The sequence below is a fragment of the Canis lupus genome, chromosome 10, assembly GCF_003254725.2.
Source record: "Canis lupus dingo isolate Sandy chromosome 10, ASM325472v2, whole genome shotgun sequence".
NCBI lineage: Eukaryota > Metazoa > Chordata > Mammalia > Carnivora > Canidae > Canis > Canis lupus.
The window spans coordinates 52,077,736-52,102,972 of NC_064252.1; the positions used below are offsets into that span (position 1 = coordinate 52,077,736).

The window sequence follows — 25,237 nt, forward strand, 5'->3', positions numbered from 1 at the left end:
ATAGTAGATGGTTTCCACACACAAATATGATTAATAACTACATCAGACCCTTGGAGCCTATGAGGATGAAAAGAAAATCTAGCAGTAATCCAGGATTTCACACAAGCTGCCTACTGACACAGCCAGAGCTCACCTATCTCTGTCACCTCAATAACTTATTTTTTATATCTATTCTGGAGTCATCCACTTCTACAAGTGGCATCTGACTATGGTCTGCTGGGATTTTGTGGCTGATTCATGAAGAGTATACGGGGAATTGTATTATAAACTTACAGGGTTTATAAACTACTTTTGAAAAATAGGAATTTCAAACTGTTTTAAACTATCCAGGAATAAATTTCTCTCATGATACTCTGAGAACCAGGAAATGGAAAGAAGTGAACATCTCATCACATTTCAGCAAAGCTCCCTTAGGTAAATGCTTTCTGGACAATGCAACTGTGATAAGACTCTGTACACATAAACTTGTCCTTGAATTTAGGATCTAAAAATGATATAGTCTGGTAGGACTAATTATAAAAATCAGAGAGAAGACATTCTCCTTAAAGTTTCAAATAGAAACTGTAAATAAATATTTTTGTTCTTCAATAAGGAATAAAGAGGAAAAGAAAAACAGCAACAATATAGAAAATGTAAAATATTTTAAATGAAAAAAAAAAAAAAAACCAAGACCAATTGTATAGGATAAGCATGCAGGAGAGCATGATCTACAAGAAACAAAAGACAATTTTAAACTGCATATACTTTGTGTTCTCAATGAAATATAGGGAAAGAAATCAGTCTAGTAAATAAGACACAAAATTTTGCATTAAGAAAATAATGTAGGAAAGCCAAAAGCACAAAAGAGGAATTAAAACTGTGTATTAAGTGTATTAAGAAGAAACCCCTTTATTAGAGAAACTTAAATCAGCAAATAAAATCTTTTTTTTTTTTAATTTATTTATGATAGTCACACAGAGAGAGAGAGAGAGGCAGAGACACAGGCAGAGGGAGAAGCAGGCTCCATGCACCAGGAGCCCGACGTGGGATTTGATCCTGGGTCTCCAGGATCGCGCCCTGGGCCAAAGGCAGGGGCCAAACCACTGCACCACCCAGGGATCCCAGCAAAGAAAATCTTTTGATAGTGAAGAAAGAAAATTTGAGAAATATACTTGTTGTGGGTGCTCTGAAAGATCAATTATACCAAGGACAAATAAGGAAAAAGATAAGTGCAAAGTACAATGAGAGGTCTTTACTTTGCAGAGTTATCTTGGCATGTTATGGACTAGGGGTCAGAAAAATAAGGACAAATCCAGTTTGACACCTATTTTGATAAATATTTATTAAAACACAACCTCAGTCATTCATTTACCTATTGTCTATGGCTTCCTGTATAATACGATGGCAGAGCTGAGTAGTTGTGACACAGACCAGAAGAACCACAAAGCCTAAAATGTTTGCTGATCCCTCCCCTCTACCACTGGATACATACAAATGTTGGTAAAGTAGGAGATCCTTGAGTTTTCCTGACTTTCATATGTCTCTCTTTGTCATCACATGTATTATAAAGGCATCTAAAAAAAAATAAAAAATAAAAAAAAATAAAGGCATCTAAGGTGTTTATTACTAGCTCTTTCAGGTCTAATCAGCATATCACCAATATAGTGGTAAGAGTAATGTCTTTCTGGGTGGTAACAAAAATCCTTTTGAAATGGACTATCACACAGAGTGGGAGAGTTGGCACAGTTCCGAGGTAAAACAATGAAGATAAACCACTGTTTTTGCCAGTTAAAAGCAGACTGTTTCAGGTAGGTTTTTTCTAACTGGTATAGAGGAAAAGTGCATTTGCCAGATGAAAAAAAGCAGCTTTGATTGGTGACACTTTTAAATTGAATTTATGATAACCTATTGTGATTCTTCTATATTGGACAAATAGTCATATTCTCGATGAAGATGTTTGAAGAATCACTGCCATCTGCACCATTTTTTATTAAAATTCGTCCTGGGATATAAATAGTTCTGATGTAAAAAGAGGTTATTGTGATAGGTTACTTTCAGGGGATGATGTTAGCAAGATGATGAAAAAGAAAGCCCCGGACCTTCCTTCTTCCCACAGAAACACAGACTTAACAATACATGGACTAATTCCCTTTGTGAGAAATCCAGAAAACAGATTAAGAAGCTCCAGTGCCCCAAGTGAACATGAAACCAGAGACATCAAAGCATGGTGACCTGCAAGAAAATCTCCAGTACCTGGCTCCTCCCTGGAGATGGAAAGAGAAGACTAAAACATGTACCCAATATTTTGACCTGTGTGGGGGCAACGAGGGGTCTGCCTAAGGAGCTGGCTTCTGTGTTGCCTGAATCCAAGCACTGGTAGGAAAGGGTGCCAAGTTGGGGCAATGGAATGAGATAGCACTCATTCACTAACTATAGTCTCCCCCCAGCCCCTTGCTCAGCATGGAATGGAAAGAAGAAAACATTTGCTTCTCCCTGAGGAAGGAAGGAGTTGGAGCATGGGTCCAACATTCTGTCTTTTCAAGGGGTTTGCCTCGGGACTGGTTTCTGTCATGAGTGTCTCAGAGTACTACGAAGACCTTATACCTTAGATGCCTGGAGGCCACTGAGGACAAAAGAAAGCTGGGCAGGTTGGCGCTGCTCAAGTGTTCCTAAATCAACAAACTTGAAACCACTAACAAGGAACAGTCTAAAAAGGTAATTGACAAAGCAATCTCATTTACAATAGCATCAAAATAATAAAATATTTAGGAGTAAACTTAATGAAGGAGACGAGAGATTCGTACACTGAAAACTACACAATGTTGCTGAAAGAAATTAAAGAAGACACAAATAAATTGATATACACCCTGTGTCCATGGATTGGAAGACACAGTATTGTTAAAAATGTCCATACTACTCAAACTGATCTACGGGTTCAGTAGAAGGTCTATCAAATCCCACTGGCAATTTTTGCAGAAATAGAAAACAATGATCCTAAAATTCAAATAGAAACACAAATGACCTTGAATAGCCAAAACAATCTTGGAAAAAAATAAAAAACAAAGTTTGAAGCCTTCTACTCTTGACTGAAAAACATATATAAAATTATAGTAATCAAAACAGTTATGGTACTGGTCTAAAATGACACATAAACCAATGGGAAAAAATAGAGATCCCAGAAACAAACTCACTCATATATATAGCCAAATGCTCTTTGACAAGACAGCACAATGGGGAAAGAAGAGTTTCTTCAATAAACGGAGCTGGAAAAATTGAGTATGCACACAGAAGAAAAAAATTAGGGCCTATTCTTACAACATAAAAATCAACCAAAAATCAACCCAACGTAGATGAAAGAGTTAGCATAAGACTGAAACTATAAAACTCCTACAAGATAACATAGAAGAAAAGCTTCGTAACACTGGTTTGGCAAGATTTCCAAGATAGGACACCAAAAGCAGTAAAGGTAGAAGTAAAAAGAGGACAAGTGGGACTATATCAAACTAAAAAGATTTTTCATAGCAAAGGAAATAATCAATAGAGTGAATGGCAACCTATGGAATGGGAGAAAATGCCTGATAATGGGTTAGTATTTGAAATATATAAGGAACTCCCAACTCAATAGCAAAATAACAAATTTCTTGATTTAAAAATGGCAAAGGACTTGAATAGACATTTCCCTAAAGAACACAAACAAAAGCCCATCAGGTATGTGAAAAAGATGATGAGTATCACTAATCATCGGGGAAGTGCAAATCAAAGCTACAAAGAGGTACTATCTCGATGAGATATTACCAAAAACCAAAACAAAACAAAACCACAAAACCCCAGAAAATAACAAACGTTAGCAAGGATGTGGAGAAATCAGTACTCTTAAGTACTGTTGGTGGGAATTTAAAATAGTTGTAGCTACTATGGAAAATAGTCTGGAAGTTCCTCAAAAGAATTCAGAACAAACTACCACATGATCCAGCAATTGCATTTGTTGGCATTTATCCAAACGAACTAAAATCAAGATCTTGAAGAGACATTTGCACTCGCATATTAACTGCACCATTATTCACAGTAGCAAAGAGATAGAAACAACCAAAAAGTCCATCAAAGAATAAACAGATAAAGAAAAAAATGCTTACATAAAGTGAATTACTATTCTGTCTCATAAAAGAAAAGAAATCCTTTCATAAGCCACAACATAGAGAAACCACGAGGACATTATGCTAAGTGAAGTCAGTCACAGGAGGACAGACAATGCATAATTAATGCTGTACTGTGCACTTAAAATTTTGTTGAGAATAGTATTCATGTTATGTTTTTTTAACATCATTTTTTTAAGTGGATCCCACTGTTCCCAGTTCTAAATATTGTCAATGGTTACCTATGGGGAGCTATATGGTGTGCTATGAGAAGGAAATCAAGCACTACAATAAAAAGTATTTTTAATTTCTATATAATGATATTTTCTTAAATTCTTAAAAAGACAAGCATCTTTTCACATATTATTTTGTAATAGGTAAATAAAGGAACACGGTCTCAGTTTCTTATAAAAGAAAGAACATGATGTATTTCTTCCAGAGAATTTTACTTGTCCTTTGTAGTACAGTAGTCTTTACTCCTCAAGTGAGGGAGACAATGTGGGGATTCTCTGCATTGAGGAGTATGTTTTGAGTGTATGCAGGAATTGAGGAAATAATTGTTAGGTGCTTTTGCAGACTCAGAGAGTCCACTGTGTAATGAGTTTAGGCCAAAATTTTGCTTATCTCACTTCTAAAAGTGTCCTCTCTGTGGGTAGACCACAGAAACATCTCAGTTTTCTTTTTTTTTTTTAATAAATTTATTTTTTATTGGTGTTCAATTTGCCAACATACAGAATAACACCCAGTGCTCATCCCGTCAAGTGCCCCCCTAAGTGCCCGCCACCCAGTCACCCCCATCCCCCGCCCTCCTCCCCTTCCACCACCCCTAGTTCGTTTCGCAGAGTTGGGAGTCTCTCATGTTCTGTCTCCCTTTCTCATATTTCCTACCCATTTCTTCTCCCTTCCCCTATATTCCCTTTCACTATTATTTATATTCCCCAAATGAATGCATCTCAGTTTTCTAAGTTTTATCTCAGTTCAGAATTGATATCCATCCTGGAAAAGCCTATTTCTTTCTTCTTTGGATACAGGCAGTGTGATGAATAATTGCAGATTCCTTAGCGGAAGGATAGAAAGAAAATTACGAGTTATACCTATGACAACAAGATCAAGCCTTCTCTTTGTGTACAACATTCCAGGCCTAGGAATTGGCTCAGGTCTTAGAATTGGATGAGAGGCTATGATTCTGTCTGGTAGAGTAAAACTGTTCTCTTTCCACCTGATATTGATTTTTTGTTTATACAAATCATGCAGGATCATGACAGTTAATTTTCTAAGGTTAAACCAATTATCATTCCTGGAATACTCTCAATTTGGTCATACATTATTAGACTTATCATATCTTGCTATATCTGTAGAGCTATTTTCATCTATGTTCACAAGTGAAATTGGTATGTCATTTTTATTCACAAAATGTTCTTGTCTGGTTTGGTACAAGGTAATGCCAGCCTCATTATGTGAGTTGAGTAGTTTCCTCTTTTTCTCTAGGAGAGATTGCATAGATTTTTTTTTTTCTCAAATATTTTGACAGAACTCTGTGGAATTCACCTCTGGCTTAACCTATCTGTGCACAAACATTTTTGGCTAATTCAATATTTTCAATGGCCATCGGTCTATGAGTTTTTCCATTTTTTGAATTAGTATAAGTGTTATTCATTTTTGTAAGAATTTGGCCCACTGTATTTGAGTCTGAAATTTACCAGAATGACATTTTTCATAACATGTTCTGATTACCTCTTCATACGTGCAACACCTGTTAGGTCTAAACATTAACTCCTGATATTTGGTCATGTCTTTCTTCTCTGTTTTAGTTAATCAATTTTATCAGAGGTTTGTCCTTATTAGAAGTCATTTATAAGAAACAATGTTGACTTCTGTATGTAACATATGTCTCTTGTTGTTGTTTTCCTTTCTTTTTCCCCTTCTCCTTTCTCTGTATTTGGTTTGGATGTCTGGATAGTTATTGAGAAAGATATAAATATCTCTATTTTTAATTACCCTTATTGCTAACATTTACAAATGTGTATAATACAGATGGTACCCAGAAGAGCAATGCTATAGGGAAAAAATACTATGAAGCAATATAAAGCATGTGGCTCTCTTTTTGGATTGCTAAACGTCAGCAAGGGAAGGCAGGCTGCAGAGTAGCAGACCTTTGTCATACAGACAGAGGTTTCTGTTGCTTGAGATACCTTGAAAAGCAGACTTGCACAATTATAGACCTGCAAGTCATAGAGCTTATAACTATAGAATTGATTTGAAAACCTCAGAATATAGGTCTGTTAGCTTCTTTTTGTTTGTTTTTTTTTTTTGTGTGTGTGTGTGTGGTTTTTTTTTTTTAAAGTTCTACCACTAATAATGTTGCTCTGAAGAGGCAGTTTATAGCAGATAAGATTGTAGCCTTAAGTTTCTCCAAGCAGTTCCTACAGAGTTTTCAGCCAGACAATGAAAGCAAGCTCCGAGAAAACTCAGATTAAGATGTAGAGCTCTTAGTCCATTCAAGGTTAAGTTTGAAAAAAAAAAAGAGCCAGTAAATTCAAGACCAGTGTGTTTAAGTATAAAAAATATCTTTGGATGAGATTTTTACTTAGGATTATTTGCAGACAGATTTGACTAGAAGCCTACTAAATTCTTAAAGAGATGGTATTTCTAAAGAGGTCACCTACAAAAGATTGTCATTTTCCTAACCTTAAAACAAAACTCTACCTCAAACCCATGATCATGATGTGAACTAAATTATCAAGCTTCTAAAAAATATATATTTTCCAATGTTTTCATAGTGAAAGATAAGGACAAGGAAAATCTCACAAAGGACAAAACCAAGCTATAATCACAATATCCGGAAGGCATTATAATGAGCTACCTCTTGGGTTAACCAAGGAACTTAATTCAGTGACAAAACAGATTTTTCACCACTCTTGCCCGGTGGGATCTGGGGGTTGTGATAGTTCAGTGACTGCTATGAATTTCCCATGCTTTCTTCCAAAAAGGAATTTTAATTCTGTTTATGCTATTCTTGTTTCATCATTTTATATTAGTGTAGGAGAGAGAAAAGGACATTTCCTTTATGTTTAACTATCCTAAGCATGATGAGCCACATCAGGAAGAACGGTCTCCCTTGGGATATTCACTCCCTCTACAAGGGAGACAATTCCCAAGTTACATCCAGTTCAAAGTGCACAGCTAGGTAAGTAATGGTCTGTTCTCTCCATCAGGTCTTGATGTGGCTCCTCATGTTGTGGCTTGATGAGCAGGGAAAAGAGATTTGAACCTCTTGGAAGAGACTATGGTGAACTATGGCAAGAGTGAAAGTTGCCCCTCCCATACCCCTTCTACCTTACTTCTATAGAACTTGAACGAGACATACGCTGCACAGACAGCTAGAAAGACAATTTCTAGTCTCCCTTGCATTGATTGTGTCTGTGCCCTGGCCAACAGATAGAAGTCCAGTAATCATAACCTCTTTTAAAAGAAGCACCATGACTGTCCCTTTCCCTTTTCCATGATCTTTTCCCTCTGGTTGGTTGAATGTAAATGGCTTAGCTGGAGCTGAAGAGAAGTTATCTGACATTGCCAGATATGTAAGGAGGACCCGAAATAAAGGGTCTTGATACAATGAAACCATTTATTATAAGCCCTAGGCCATTTATTTCTATATTATTATGTAAGAGATATACAAGCTTTTATTTGGGTCTTCATTATAAGAAATAAATCTACCCTGTAACTAGTATACTACTAATGGAAGAAATTATGATGTCTGTGTAATTGTGGCTAAAACGTTTTCCATTCTTTCTTGCACATGTTCAGAATCGTTTTATTTAAACTTAAAACAGCATTTGAAGCTATTGAGTATGAGCACTGCTCTCTTGTGATGTGAAACAGACACAATGTCAAAAAAATGAAAACAAAAAAACTCCACACGGGGGGCCCCTGGGCGGCTCAGTCAGTTAAGCATCTGCTTTTGACTCAGGTCATGATCTCAGGGTCCTGGGCTGAGCCCTGATTTAGGTTCCCTGCTCGGTGGGGAGCCTGCTTCTCCCTCTCCTCCTAACTTGTGCTCTTTTTTGCTATCTCTGTCATTATCTCTGTCTCTGTCTCTCAAATAAAATCTTAAAAAACAAACAAACAAGCAAACTCCACACAAAACAAACCCAGAAAACCAAGGTTATTTCTTAGAGAAACTGATCTGCCCACTGCCTTTCTAAAGTTCTTCGCCTGGCATTAACAGTTCCCCAGACTATCTAAGGCTATGTTTCTGTGGTTATTGTAGTTTTTGGTTTTGCCTTATCTCCCTGAATTTAGTAAAATCTCTGTGCTCTTCATGGTGCTAAATATGATAAATCGCATCATACTCAAGCTATATGGAAATGAAACCACTTGCCCTTCCCTCATCTACCACTAACCTTAATTGCTTTCCTCAGTCTATGACTATTTGGAAATGATGTTGCTCTGGTGTTGAGACTGCAGAGGATACAGAAATCCAAACTGCAGGATGGTTAACAAAAAGGAATTTTACCGAGAAAGTATCTTCACATAATGAACTTTAGATAGCTATAGAAAGATAATCTGGGTATTTAGCTGAGAGATGAATACTTCGATTACTATACTAGACCAGCAGAAGAGAATTCATTTTTTTTCTCTTTGGATTTTGTATTACATGTAGAATTTCAAAACCCTTGACCTCCAAAGATCTTCCAAATGCATCTTAATACCTGATGGTTTTATGTGGCTTATTTTCTACTTCCAAGAACATTTGTTCTCTTTTGGGAGATGAAAAAACTGAATTACAAGCATGTACAAGGTCATATTTTGAGCCACTAGTAGAACTTGAACTGAATTTTTGAACGCTTTCTCAAATCAGTTTAATTTGGTTTTTCCTGCATTGTACATGCCAGAAAATTTTCAGTACTGTATATGAAGAACTATTTTACATAGCTCTCTGATTTTCATATTTTTCTTATCTTGTTTTTAGTTGGCTGTGTTCTCCTCCCCCTCCCACCCCATCTAACCTTTTGGCAACCCATTTCTTTTCCTTAGGTTGTCTGTGTACATTGCACAGCTTATCACACTTGAGGTGCGTGCACACGATGAGTTCAAATCACTGAAGCTCACTGAGCATGTCAATGTAAAGGGCTGCAAAAGAAGGAAGACATAGAGATTATTTCTAATGCTGGTGAGCCCAGATGTGTTCTCTACACCTATGTTCTTTATAGATGTTACCTCATAATTTTAAGGGGGCTACTTGTGGGTGATAAGTGTGTGATAAATGTGATCAATTAAAATAAGGTATTTAGTTATTTTTTTTAAAGATTATTTATTTATTTATTCATGAAAGATAGAGAGAGGCAGAGACACAGGCAGAGGGAGAAGCAGGCTCCATGCAGGGAGCCCGATGCAGGACTCTATCCCGGGTCTCCAGGATCACACCCCGGGCTGAAGGCCGCGCCAAACCGCTGAGCCACCCGTGCTGCCCAATAAGGTATCTAGTTCTAATTCAAATCAGGTGAAAACTCACTTCATAGCCAATCATCTTGGTGTACACCAGAAGATATTAAAACATCAATTCTCTTTTTCTGAGCACGTATTAATGTACCCTCCATTTCCTTGGTATCATACTTTTCCAGCATTTGGCTACTCTTAACAAAAAGTACAATAAAATGCTCCTTTATTCTTTTCCCCAAATTAAACCTTCCTTCTCCATACTTTCAAAGAAAAAAAGAGTTCAATTTTTTTCCAGCTCTTTTCCATCAATGCTTGAGGAAAGATGTATGTTCTCACAAGCACCCGTTAAACCAGAAAGAGAAGAGTTTGCCAGTGGCTCAGTATATCAATCAATCAATGCTGTATACCTTTATGGTAAGTTAAAATATTTATAACTATTATCATTAATATTTTTACAGAAATGTCCAAACAAATCAATATGATGAGGGCTGAGACCAAATTTTTGCTTTATTCATTCTCTATCCTTTTCTCTACCACAACTATTCACCCACTATTTACAAGACCTAGTTCTATGCTCCTTTGATCTATTTGTAAATAATAATTAATTATACAATATTTTGCCACTGACTAGCTAAATGAAACTTATCACTTACCCTTTCCTGAATCTAGCCTGCTTCTGTTTAAATTGCTATTTCACTGTCTTTTAAATGACTTGAGGCTGGAAAACTTTTCAATGTTCTATATTCATTTGTAATAATATATCTGTACATATGACATTAATACATGTGATACATATATGTAATAATATATATATAATACATGTAACACATAGGTATTGCTTCTATCTCCACATCTCCCACTCCTTACTCTGGCAGTATGCCGATTTTATGAAATTCTTTTTCATCCTTATTTGTTGATTTTTTTTTTCTTTTTTATACTGACACCTTATCAATTCTGCAGAGCCCTAGTTAAATATATGTGAAGATCCTGTAGGGTAGAAATACACAAGATTTCAACCCTTTTTTTCCTCCTCTTACAAAGATAACTAAGAGGTCCTGTAATTCCCGGCCTCCCTTCCCCATTAGAACTTGCATACCCTTAGTTCTAGTCCCTGTTGGGATTTCCTTTCTTTTCTTTTTTCCTGTTGGGACTTCCAAATTGTTCTTCTCACCTCTAATTTCTCCCCCACTCCAGTTCATCTTCCAAAGTGTTAAAAATGACTTCTGGGGTGCCTGCGTGGCTCAGTTAAGCATCTGACTCTTGGTTTCCGTTCAGGTCATGATGTCAGGGTCATAGGATTGAGCTCCCTCCCTCTCCCGCATCCCACAAATCCCCCTGCTCCTGTGAGTTCCACACTTAGGGAGTTTGCTTGAGGTTCTCTCTCTCTCTCCTTCTAGACCTCCCTCCATGCTTTCTCTCTCTAAACCAAAATAAATAAATACAATTTTTTTTAGATTGTATTTATTTATTCATGAGACACACAGAGAGGGAGTGGGCAGAGAGACACAGGCAGAAGGAGAAGCAGGCTCCATGCAGGGAGCCCAACGTGGGACTAACCCAGGTCTCCAGCATCAAGCCCTGGACTGAAGGTGGCGCCAAACCGCTGAGCCACCAGGCTGCCCTTAAAGTGATTTCTAATGAAGAATGGAATAATGAAAGACAGAAAACTGCCAGATCTTATGAGATACTAGGGGGTCACCTACAGGCTTGACAAATAGTCAATCAGAAATGGTCACCGTAATGATTTTTTTCTGCCCCAAATTTTTAAGTGACAACAAACAATATGTGTATAACTACAGACTCTTTAGAATGCTAAGACTGTCCCATAAAATTTCAGAAACACTTAAAAGAATAACCATTTTCTATGAAGGAAATTAGTTTGATAGTCATGGTCTTATTGCTAGCTGCTTCCAGCAAGACTCTTCTTTAAACTACTACCTACACTTAAAAAACAAAAAACAAAAAACAAAACAAAAGCCTAAAACTAAAAGATAAATAAAAATAAAATATTATTAAAAATTTAAAAGAAAAACAATTTTTTAAAATTTTTAAAAAGTGATTTCTAAATACAGATTTGATCATGTTACTACTACTCAAATCCAGCCTTACCACATTATTCAAAGCCCTTCATGATTTGACTATAGCCTACCTTATCAGCCTCATCCTGGCCACTCTCATCTGTTAGGTTTGCATTGTGCACCTTCTCCACTTCAACAAAATCTGTTTGGGAGCCTATTGAACTAATGAGAAACCAATAGGACCACTATTTTGATTCTAAAACTAATAAATTGACTCTCTCTTACCAATTCCCATTTAATAAATAAAATAAAAATGAGGGATATGCTGAATTTTAGGATATCTTCAGTACTATAAACTTGACTATGACAGGATTTTCTACATTATTTATTTATTTATTTGTTTATTTTTAAAGATTTATTTATTTATTTACTTATGATAGACAGATTGAGAAAGAGAGAGACCGGCAGAGACACAGGCAGAGGGAGAAGCAGGCTCCATGCCAGGAGCCCGACGTGGGACTCGATCCCGGGACTCCAGGATCGCGCCCTGGGCCAAAGGCAGGCGCCAAACCGCTGAGCCACCCAGGGATCCTCTAGATCAATTATTTAAAATGCCATAAATATACATAAAAAAATTGTTTCCATCTTGAAAATTTTGCTCCATAATGTTTTGTTTTCTAATTCCATTTTAAAATTCAAAGAAAATAACCTGTTAGATGCTACTATTCAAAGAACCACACACATGCAACAAACACCTTATCAATGCTTTGTTTCCCCAATTACTTCCAATGTTATTCAACTGTGACTACATTAGATTAGATAATTAACTTGCAAATACTTCATTTGGCATAATGCTTTAAGTATATTATTATTCAGAGCTATTTTTCCTTTTCTCTTTCTCTAGAGCTTGGCTTTATTTGTATTAATAAAATATTAGTATTAATAGGTTTTGGGGGGTGCCTCAGATGCACAGTCAGTTTAGCCTCCAACTCTTGGTTTCACCTCAGGTCTTGATCTCAGGGTTATGAGGTCCCAGCCCTGGGGCTCTGTGCTCAGTGTGGAGTCTGCTAGAGACTTTTTTCTCCTGCTCCCTCTGCTCCTACCCTGTCTCAAATAAAGAAATCTTAAAAAAAAAAAAAAAAAAAGAAAGAAAGAAAACTAGGTATCTGGATACATTTTGAATTAAAAAGTCACCTCTAATATTGCATTATTTACCTATGTTTCTCCAGTGCCCATCCCAGTATCACACAGAAAAAGGTGCCCAAATGACATTTCTGGAAGGCAAGTGAATCCATTGTAATGTGGAGTCATATACCAACACATTAACTTTCAATCAAATGATTGTTTACTGTATTTAAGGCAATAAGAAGGGTAGAAAGAACGATGTTGCCAACCAGGTACTAAATCCACGGTGTCTAGAGAAAAATAAGCTTACATATGTGGAAAGAATAGACAGCAAGTGCCCATGTAAATGATAAAATTACTTACATATGAATATAATAATAATAATAATGGTAATAAAAATAATGACTAATATCTATTGAGCATTTATAATATGCAAGGATCTGTGCTAAACTCTTTCAGGTATTATATCATTAAATCTTCACAGAAATTCTGTAAGGCATGAACTACTACTATACATTTTACAGAATGAGAAGGATCTAAGAAGTTTTATATATACTTAGTTTTACCCAACTAGTAAGGAGTAGAACTAAAACAGGGTTTTGAGTTTATAACTTCATCATTCTCTAAAATGGACAGTTTATCCTCTCTGGGGCTTCACTAAGATGGTAGAATTTAATGATGAAATAGAATCCAATATATTCACCAAAAAATAAAATTTAAAAGAAATATCTATGTTAGAACACATTGAAGACAAAATTCTATAATTGAGCTCATAGGAAGAAGGAGATTTCCCAGGAATTAGGGCTCACCTTTGGATTGAATTGGCACTCAGCCAAGCATATTTCCACAATATTTTGAAGCCTTGATGTAAATAGCTATATATAGCATAAACATTGATAAATGTAGTGTGGCATATGCTGGAGATTTCAAGTTTTAAAATTCCATCCTAGATAATTTAACAGGATTAAAAAAAACACCGTTCTTTAATATTGCAGAAGTTACCATGGTATATTGCAAATCACAATTTCAAAACAGCATCAGCATATATGATCATATTACTAATGGAGTCCACAGCAAATAAGGAAACAGGTGCATACATAAAAATCCACTTTGATAATTGAAATTTACTTTAAATAAGCAGTAAACAATGTATCTTAAGTTGTCATTACTGAGGTATTCAAATGAAAGGAGATCCATGAATGATTATGCAAATTTCAAAAACACATTCAAAATACAGTTTTAAAGCAGTGTGCAAAACATGAAAAGGTTCTATTTCTTATTTTCTTTGCTGAGTTAATCTACTTGTATTTCAGAAATCTAATATTTAAAGAGGAAGAAACTGGCAATTTCATTGTCTCTGGCACAGACATAACTATGGGAAATTCCTATAAATATTTTTAGTTAATTAGGGTTGGCCAGGAAGTTGGAGAATTCATGATACAACCAGAACAATTCGTAGGGAAAAAGACAAAGAAAATGGATTTCCAAACCATGAAACAGCTTATAAATTAAAGGGATAAAACAAAGAAAGATGAGATTCATTCATTCATTCATTCATTCATTGTTCATTCAATAGGTTTTTATCAAGAATTTACTGTGCAAGATACAGCAGCAGACAATGGCCTCTGCCCTTGTGGCACTTTCTACTGAGAGGTACAGAAATGATAAGACTAATAGTCCAATTCATTTTTAACTACACTTATGATAAATGCTCAAAGGGACATTAGAGTGAACTGTAAGTATAACAAGAGAGCTTGAATCAGGAGGGACAGAGGAGGGGGTTGCAGGGGCAGGTACACCAAAGATAAATTCCTTAATGAAACAGCATTTTCATGTGATTGTTCAGCATTTATGGGAATTTCTCCATCAAAATTTTTCATAGCATAGTAAGGTAGTTGTCACATAGTTGAGCGTGATTGACATTAGGGTGATGTTCAAGAAAGATGCTTTATTTGGAAGCAAGACTACATGATGGTTAAGTTTACTCTAGAATCACACAGCCATGATTTAACTCCCTGAATAATTACTCATTATATCTTAGCTATTATTATTAGCAGGAAAAATATTGAAAATATATGTCAAAGAGGATTTTGAATGCCCTTCATTAGAGTGGAGCTGTTATTCTATGTGTTACAAAAAGTCACTAACGTTTTCTGAAATATTACTGAAGCACACAAGGTAAATCGCTAGTGAAAACTTATGGCTTACAAAGTATTTCCAAACTCATTATTTAATCTGATCTTCATTAATTTTGAAATGATGATATTTTGACTGACATTTTATAAAGAAACTAAAACCTAGAACACTTAAAATGACTTGCCCAAATAGCTATGATGTAGATTCAGGACTTCAAATCAAGAACGGTATAATTTTTGTCATAACACAGCCAGCAGATGATTTTAAAAGACATTGTAAAGAGGTTGTTACATAGATAAGCTAAGAGACACCACTATTTTGGTTATTCTGAATTTGAAGTAGAGAATTTTTATTTTTTAATTTTTAGAATGTTGATGAGAGGAACAAGGTATCTGGTGGAGTTTCTTAAAACTGGAAACTTTAATGTTGACTCCATCTTTGTCACGTTATGACAAGTCACAGAGAAATTATTTAATCTCTGCTATTGAAGGGTCCCTCATTTGAGAAAAGGAAAATATTATCCCATTTCTTGGGATTTCCAATTAATCATGAGAAACTCTCTTTCCCCCCAAAGCCACCCCAAACCAAATAGAAAACTCTAGAAACACACACATATATTATCATTTTAAAAACAAAACTCTCCATTCCCACCTTGAACTTAAAGTCTTAGAGGAAAAGTAAAGTCAGTCACCGCAGAGAAAGAGAAATTATCAATTAAAAAAATTTTTTTTAAAGATTTTATTTTTTTAAAGGAGGCTGATAGTTTTTATTTTTAAGATTTTATTTATTTATTCATGAAAGAGAGAGAGAGAGAGAGGCAGAGACACAGACAGAGGAAGAAGCAGGCTCCATGCGGGGATCCCGATGTGGGACTCAAACCCAGGACTCCAGGATCATGCCCTGGGTCAAAGGCAGGCACTAAACCGCTGAGCCACCCAGGGATCCCCAAGTTTTAATTTGTTTATTCATGAGAGACACAGAGCAAGAGAAGCAGATACACAAGCAGAGGGGAAGCAGGCTCCATGCAGGGAGCCTGACGTGGGACTTGATCCCGGGTCTCCAGGATCAGGCCCTGGGCTGAGGGCGGTGCTAAACCTCTGAGCCACCGGGGCTGCCCCAATTTTTTTAATTATTAAAATAAAATAAAATATACAGAAAACTAGACAGCTTTTCAATGGCATTTTTGCACCTGCTAACCTATTAATAGTGGCAATTCTGGTTGTTTTCCATTACCAACACTGCTCACCTGAAATCTTTGGGTGGTCTCTCTACTCCAATTTTAACTATGAAAATGCAGACTTGCCATGTCTTGCTGTATATGTCATACATAGGTACTGAGGGATATTTTCCCAAGTAGTCTTCTCTATCCAGATGTTAATGATTATTGTCTTTATGGCTTTGATTTCTGCATTCTATCCTATTTCTAGACATATAATTTTCTTTTTTAGAGAAGGAAAAGTCAAAGTCAAAGGTCCTGATGTATTCTTCTCAGCTTCCTTTATTGTTCTCAAGACCCTTTGAGGTAGTTTTCTTGTTTTTGTTTTAAGGTTTATTTTACTTTAGAGGGAGGAGGAGGAAAAGAGGAAGAAAATTTTCAAGCAGACACCCCGCTGAGCAAGGAGCCCAATGCCAGACTCAATCACAAGACCCATGAGATCATGACCTGAGCTGAAACCAAGAGTCAGAGGCTTCACCAACTGAGCCACCCAGGTGCCCGCCTCCCCCTAGCTTGAGGTAATTTGGGAAAGTGGGAAAGTGAAGGGGTTGGAATTACCTACTCATTTCCTTCTTTTTTTTTCTGACCTTATAGTTTCTTCCTCTTCTTTTTTTTTAAGATTTTATTTACATAATTATGCATGAGAGATACAGGGGTTGGGGAGGGGCAGAGACACAGGCAGAGGGAGAAGCAGGCTCCAAGCAGGGAGTCTGACATGGAACTGGATCCTGGGTCTCTAGGATCATGCCCTGGGCTGAAGGCGGCGTTAAACCACTGAGCCATTGGGGCTGCCCAGTTTCTTCCTCTTCTAATTATTAATTTTGTAATTAGAACTGAATTTTATACCTAATTATGTCTGATAGAAAATTTAGAGATTTTTGAAAATGTCCTTAGATATAATGCCATGTATACTAGAAATTTCCATAGTGTAGCTCACACTTTTTTGGAGAGTTTAATATGATAATATATTGCAAACCTTCATAAATGTACTGCTTGAGGAAAAAAATGGGACTCTGACCTACAGAACTTTTGTAAAAGCTAATATCTGAAATAATTTAACTGCTTTAAAGAATAATTTGCACTAAGAATTCCCCCCCTTTGCCTAGATTACGTAATCTGATATTTTCCTACACATGATCATAAGAAACCAAAATGGAAAATATTTACATGACAAGAGAATATGCAAAGTGTTGAGGTGACAGATTGAAATATGTTAGAGCTTGGTTTTGTTGGAGTGTTAGAGACAGCACTGGGTTTTATATACTTCAGACACAGTTTGGGCTACAGGATAATATCTATATTCTAGAAAAGTCGTCAGCATATAAAATAATAATTTACTATTCTACAAAAATAATAATTTACTATTCTACAAAAATAATAATTTACAAGTTTTGATTTATAACAATTAACATTCTTTGCCACAGCAGTAGTAACAATGCTTAGAAACTTAAATAACTAAAACAAGAATTAGCATTTGGAGCCGCATAGTCCAATATCCTTATTTTACACAGGAGAATACTGAGTCCAGAAAGGAGGTGAAAATGTGAAAATGTTAACTAAGGTCATACTGCTATGAGCACCTCCACCTAGGACCCTGACATACTGATACTGGTACAGTATCCCTATGTTAAGATTCATTTTTAATTCTGTGTACTCCATGTTTTGGTCACCTCAAAAGGGAAAGACCCTGTCTGAGATTGAGTTGTCAAGTATAGGTAAGAACAAAGCAAGAATCTAGCCTACTTCCCAACACATGAGTCAATCTCAAGAAAATTGATATATGCTGACAAACAATACTATTAAGGAAGAGGTGTTTTGTGGGCCAAAGGAATGACCTTCACACAGGTAGAAATAGAAGCAGTGTTGAACGTCCTGTGTGATGGAGGAGCAAATGAATTATATATAAAGATAGTTCAAATTGATTATGGCAGCAAGAGACTAGTCAAGGACATTCACAGGCAACTTTACTAAAACATTTCTCCATCCTTCCTCAAGAACACATTCTAAATCCTTCACTTCGAAGAAATAGTTATATGGATAGAGAACTCCTGAACCATCACCCTTCGTCTAAGAGCAATTCTGTTGCTACTAAAACCCACCCAAATTTAAAAACTTAAGAACCAGCCCCTGCTAAGTAGGCTTCATGTGACATTACTGTGAAATACAGGAAGCACAGAGCATGAATGCAGATCTAGATTACAGTTTGCAAATCTGAATAATAAATGATTCTTCACATTCATCACTTAAGCAAAGAGGGGAGAAAACACCGACAAACTGAGGAAGGCTTCCAATAGAATGTAGGAGAGAAATATTCTGGTTATAAATGCCAGATTTATCTCAGGGGCTGAAGGGCACTGGGCAGTCACTGTGAGTAAAGACTGAGATGCTATTTTAGAATTTCTTCTTCTTGAGAGAATACTAGTTGTGACATGGAGGGCTGTCTTCACCACCAAACAAATGAAAAAACATAGAATGTGTTCAGTTACATTGATGTGAAAAACCTTAGAATCCATTGCAAAGATGACTTGGAATGAGCGCCCTCAATGCTTTTATTTTCTTCCACCTAGATAGCCTTCTCCTCATCCTAAAGCAAATGAAAAGCAACCACCATAAGGCTAAGGAAATAATGTGGTATAATCAAAAGTTGCTCTGCTGCCTCCCTGTCCTCCCATAAATATTCTCATTGAAGTGAAATTTCTTACAGGAGTTTTTCATCCCCCTCATCTGATGGTCATCCATGACCTCCAAAGCGTGTCTTGTGTTTATATCAGCACAAGTAAAGTCACTTGGTAAATAATGGAAGGAGAAGAAACAGGTGAAGAGTAAGGACCACCTGTGATGACAGATGAGCAAAGAAATCACCAAGGCAACTGAGGGAAGACACATTTGGAAGTCCTAAAAGAAGCCAAGAATGCAAGGACTCTACTTTTCCCCAAGGAAGTACACAGACAGTTTCAATCTACCACCAAATGTTCAGTGGAGTTTTTACTGTTTGGGAAATGGCAGTAACTCCACTCTGGTAAAATCACCTTTCTGATCATAGTGTCTCTGTGAGCAAATAAGACCAGAGCATTTAAACATGAATTTAAGAAGCTAGCAATCCAGAAATCATCATGTAGATACAGGGAGATGAGTTTTATGAGATTGAGATGAACATATTAGCTGATTTGCTGAAAACACTAAGGTCTTTTCCATAAGGGAAAAGCAGGTTATACTTTAAGGACTATTATATGTACCCAATGGCAATGTGTGGGAGGATAACATTATTTAGGTTAGGCTATTCATTCTATGAAAATTTATTCAAAAGTTTTACTCTAGAGGCACCTGGCCACTCAATGCTTGAGCCCCTGCCTTCAGCTCAGGTCATGATCCCGTGTCCTGGGATCAAGTCCCACATCAGGCTCCCTCTGGGAAGCCTGCATCTCCCTCTGCCTGTTTCTCTGCCTCTGTGTGTGTGTGTGTGTGTGTGTGTGTGTGTGTGTGTGTCTCTTTCTCATGAATAAATAAATAAAATCTTTAAAAAAAGTCTGACTCTAACCTTAGGAAATGGTTTTGCATGACTGGAATATGCTTATAAGACTCAGCAGTGACTGTTTTAGTGGCTAAGAGGGCCCAAATGTGAAGAGGAAGAAAAACAATAACTGCCCTATAAGTACCCAGAAGGTACTCATAATGTTTATGCCCTGTTAATTGTTGTTTCATAATCATTCATTAATAATAACGGCCTCTGTCACACAATGAAATGAATCTCTTCCTTCAATTAGACATGTTCAAATAATCAGAATATTTCTAAGAATTTTGACAGATTCTGTTTATTATTATTATTATTATTATTATTATTATTATTATTATCTTATTTGCAGGACCACCAGATTAATGTTGGGTAGAACCAGAGGATTCAGGCAGACTTGGTTCTGTAGAGAATTTACAAGTAAAATTTTCTTTTTTTTTTTTTTTTTTTTACAAGTAAAATTTTCAATGTTACATTTGCAAATGACCAAGTGTCTCTTTCGGGAGAGAGAATCCAGATGACAACATTTGTCTTAAGGCCAATGGGCCAGGTCAAATTGAAAGAAAGAGCACAGAGTTCATTCTCTTGTGACAGGGATTTAGAGAGAGTGGGCTGATAAAAAAATAGTGAGTAGAGACCAAAGAAAGCTGCTTTACTATGAGCTCTATGAAATAGCTCTTTAGGTTTCAGAAAGAAAGGTCAATGAATTACATCTTTTTCCCTCTCTCCAGGATTCAAAGCCAATTGAAAGATAAACACAAGAGGCAGACAGATTTAAAAAAAAAAAACAATTAAAAAAAATAAGCCTTTATTATGAACTAGATGTGTAATGAAAGACCAGATATCTGGGTGTAGCCAAAGGGCTTTACTAAGGCTTTATCCATGAATCAAGGCAGACTGACCCAATCAGCTCCTGGATCCATGGGACCACAGCATATGCCATTTCAGGGTCAGTCCACTTCTCACATTTCAGAAACCAGAATTCAGCCTCAGAAATAATTCAGGGGCTAAGCCACACAATCCCACTTCCCTTTGCAAACTCACTCATCAGATCATTTAATTCTCTTCCCCAAAGGAGAGAGAATGTGTTGGGACCAGGGAGAGTGGAGCTGGGACTCTCCAGCTATGCTTTCCTTCCCAAGGAAAAGTGAAAAGTTGGGAATATGTGGTTTTCCCAGAAGTATAGAGAATATGAGGAGTCAGCAGCCAACAGGCTAGAAATGAGGGCGATGATGGAGACAATGCTCTTAGCAGACTTTCTCCTTGCTGGATTTGATATAAATAACTGTGGTGCAGAACTTAGCCAACTGTGGCAGTATTTGTTTTTATCCCCAGACATGGAATAGAAGAAGAGTATTCACCAAGGCCCACAGCATCCTGGAGTATATGCTTGATATTAATAAAATTTAAAGTTATGTTCCAAGTATTTTTAATCTTGTATGTAGATAATTATAGGCAATCGGACAAAAATTATCAATTTTACGGCATACAGATTACTAGGTTAATTAGAGTATCAATTATCTGGAATGTATCCCCATCCTATTTCAACCATTCTGAATCATTGAGAGGTATTGACTAAATGAGTATTTCTTTGTAAAGATCCATTGTGTTTTAGGCATGTCTTGATAACAGACATAGAAAATTAATTATATGCATTCCCTGACCTGAAAAGTCCTTATCACAAAGAATTTACAGACATGTAGCTAATTAGGTACAACACAACAAAAACGCATTGATAGAGGCAGTGCGGAAGGAAACAGACAATGTGTGCAGATATACCTAGACCTCAGTGAAGGCTGGAATTTGAAAAAGGCTCCTGAAAAATAAGGGAGATGTCACCAGGTGAAGGAATTAGAGAGGAAGTTCTAGGTAGCCATAGGAACAATTCTGACAAGAGGATCCTCTGTAGAATTACAGATAATAGCATTATCGAAAAGCAGAATTCAATATAGGGTTGATAAAAGTTAAAGGTCAAGATGTCGGTTGAGGCAAGCTCTTAAAAGTTATGTTGTGCCATGTTGTGTTGCTGTGATGTGGTTCATTACTTTGGTTTGATTTTGTTCCCTTTAGCAACAGATGCTGCCATCTTTTGCTAAAGAATAAATAGGCATGAGGCATCATCTTAGAATCACTGATGTTTGCCAGGCTTCAAAGGGTAAACAAATGGGAAAATAGTCCCAATCTTTCTGGGAGAAAAGATTGGTCTTGCTCTGAGAAGGGTCTATCACTGGGCTTGGTGGTGGTTCTTCCGTGCTTTGGTTAGGCTAATTTGTATGTCAAGAGTTGATGTGCATGATAAATATATTATAGATCTCTAGTACTTTCTCGAGGGCCTCTAATTGGCCCTATTGTTGGAAAGTAATTGTTCCCCCTATTACTGTTACAAAAGAGCTTGACTCCATCACTGGATGATAGGTACCTCAGGGGAAATTGAACCTGCCTCCACTACTGAATTTTGGACCCAAATTGTAAGGTCAGCCTTACCTACTGGGGGATGTCTTGCTTTCATAAAGTCCAAGTATTTTGCAAAAGAAACTTGTTTCCCTCCCTTTTCTACCAGAAAAACAACACTCTTGAGCTATTTGGTGCAGGAGCACTTGTCTACAGTAACTGATGATCTCTGCCATGTCATCAACATGAGGCCAAGGAGATCAAAGCAGTTTAAATCAAATGTTTCCAGCTAGGCTGGCTGGCAAATATCCATGAAGCAAGTTATTGGAGGGTATGTATCCCTCCCCATAATATTTGTTACCCAAGGTGATCATACTGTTTTAGTATAGGTAGCCGCTATGCAAAATGGGATTCAGTCCATTTCTTTGCATGGGACACAAATTGTCAAGCTAGTGAAGGGCAGCAGAATATGCTATCCCTGAATATGGTTCTTTGGCATATTGATTATTTTCCATTATAGTCACTTTAAAAACAGCTAATACAGGAAGAGGCTTTCTCTAAACTCCTCCTATCTGCCTAAAGACAGATCTTCCTTTTTTTTAAAATTATTTATTTATTTATTATAGTCACACAAAGAGAGAGAGAGACAGAGACATAGGCAGAGGGAGAAGCAGGCTCCATGCACCGGGAGCCCGACATGGGATTCGATCCCAGGTCTCCAGGATCGCACCCTGGGCCAAAGGCAGGCGCCAAACCGCTGCGCCACCCAGGGATCCCCTAAAGACAGATCTTCCAAAATGAATTTAGCTGTCCTAAATCTCTTCCCAGAGGGATGTCACCAACCAGGGAGGACTGACTATACACCTAGACAAACTTTGTCACAAACTGTCATACCTCCTATATATTCTTCCAAGAGCCTATTCATTTCTTCCTAAGAATCATTGACAACCCTCTAAGAATCCTACATCCCTGACCCTTCATCTATTAAAATGGTATTTAAGCCTGAATTCTAAGCCATCTCAGGGAATTATTTAGTTTCCCATGGGTATCTCCCACATACATACCTGAGGTATGCATGTGAATAACCTTCTCTTTTTCTCTTGTTCATGTGTCTTTTATCATAGGAGTGTCATATAAGAACTCAGAAGGATAGAAAGAAAATGGTTTTTCCTCCTTTACATTAGTATCAAGTCTTTGTCATTCATCCACCACATTCTATGTAATGACGTTGGACTGATCCTGTAGTGCTTTCCTCCAAAACTTTACATATGTATGACCCCCCCTCCCCCGCCCAGGCCTTAACGGGAGGGAAAAGGCTATCCTTGGCAGACCTTAAACTGGACTTTGGGTCCAGTGTCCTGTCTGGGGAGAGAACCCAAGGATTTGCACTTTTAGAACTGAGACAGGTGTCTGAACTCCTTTGATCTGTAAGACTTCACCCTGGTTTTCTGAAAGTGCTAGAGAAAGAAACAGTCTGTGATTATAATCAAGGGAGACAGACCTGATCAAAGACGCTTTGTAGCATTGCACACTGGCAATGGTATGGCAAATGACTGGCAAGGATGCTAGAGCTGCATGATCAGCAAGGAAGCCACAGTGAATATCCACGCCCGGATGGAGATGCTCAAGGGCAACACTGGTGGAAAGAAAAGACTTCCTCACAGAGGAGGATGCATATATAACCATATACCCCTAATGTAGCTTTGATTTTCAGGGTATGATTTCTCAGGAAACGTTCATTGCAATAGAAGTACCACAGGTTGGCTCATATTCAATGTATCATTTATGTGAAGGAAATGGACTAGGCCATGTTCAACCATTAATGACTTGGTTTGAGGCCTTGATGTCTGGGCCTTGATGTCAGCTACTATCCTCCTCCTGACTTTATTACTTCGATGTAAAAATGAATCCTCCACCTGTGTGAAGTTGTCCTCCTACCATCCTTGTCCTGTGTGAACAGTCTGTGTTTTCACCTTAAAAGAAATATCAGGTGCTGGTTCTGTGTAGAGTAAGTTGCTGCCAAGATAAAGAAACTGCCTAGAAGCTGCAATAATTGAAGGGGCAGACAAAAACGGTGTTAACTGTCCAAATGGTGTTCTTATGAAATGCCCAGGAGTAACCAGTAGTTAGGAAAACTTTGGGCTGAAGGCAAAAACCAAAAGTGTCGTCTTGAATTTCATGCACTAATTACATATATATTTCCCTGGTCCTTCAGTAGCCAATATATTTGGTGGCAAAATGTTTCCTGGGAGGTAAAGGATATACTTGTAAAACAAACTCACGTAATTATTTATTTAAAAGCATAATCCTCGTGCTCGCTTTGGCAGCACATATACTAAAATTGGAATAGTACAGAGGGGATTAGCATGGCCCTTGTGCACATATGACATGAAAATTCATGAAGTGTGCCATATTTAAAAAATAAATAGATAAAAGTATTATCCTTTATTTTAAAGATGAGGCATTTTGCACTATTCACTGAAGTGAGGATAAAATGAACAAATAGCTAAGGAATTATAGTTTTAAATTACCCTGTAACCACATCATGGCATCGTCACTGTATCTGTAGCTATACATTTTCGGAAGGAGCACCACTGTAATCCACTACTGTCATAGATACAAACCAAACAGAAAACAAACAAATAAGCCTAACAAAACCTATACGATGTATCTCATTTTCAAAGAGATGAATAAAGGCCCAATAACCCCACAAAAACTCCCAAATCAAGTTTCAAGTAGATATTAGGCTGACATTTCCTTAGCAGAGACTTCAATTAGAAATCTTCTGTAGGCGAAAGGTGGGAAGAGATGAGCAGATGAAATTTAACTTACTGGAAGCACATGCTGTGAGCCCCACATTCTCACCTCCACAAACTAGCAAATCAAAGGTATTGAGAATTCAAGCATTTTTCTTCCAGCAGTGGGAGGCCCAAGTGCCTCAACCCAGCTGTCTTTTCATGTTAGAAAGAAAGCTGAGATCATTGTCACTCATATAATATCCCATTTGTTCTGCTGCTTTCACTAAATTTTCTGAATTTTATGTGGGGTCTCTCTCCCACTAAGAAGATGAACCTGTGCTGCAATTTCTCTGTTTAAACTGTGGGATAATTCCTTCTTTCAGAAAAAGAAAGTGTAGAAACATTCATTTTTACAAAGAAGTCGGGCATAAAGGGACTGTCTTTTCATTAGCGAAATAAACTGCAGATCATTCAATTGTCACATTTCAGAGATTTGCTCGGCAAACCTTCAGTTTCTCTTGTTTTTTAAAAAATGATTTATCAGCAGT

General features: G+C 37.1%; 1 long non-coding RNA gene and 1 other non-coding gene across 3 annotated transcripts in view; one reads left to right on the forward strand and one right to left on the reverse strand.

The window, feature by feature from the left end:
- LOC112672043 (uncharacterized) overlaps positions 1 to 25,237 on the reverse strand; it is a 176,425-nt gene that overhangs the window by 109,575 nt on the left and 41,613 nt on the right. The window lies entirely within an intron of this gene.
- On the forward strand, positions 24,263 to 24,369 carry LOC112675807 (U6 spliceosomal RNA). Its single transcript, XR_003146079.1, has one exon. It is a non-coding gene; the product is annotated as a U6 spliceosomal RNA (small nuclear RNA).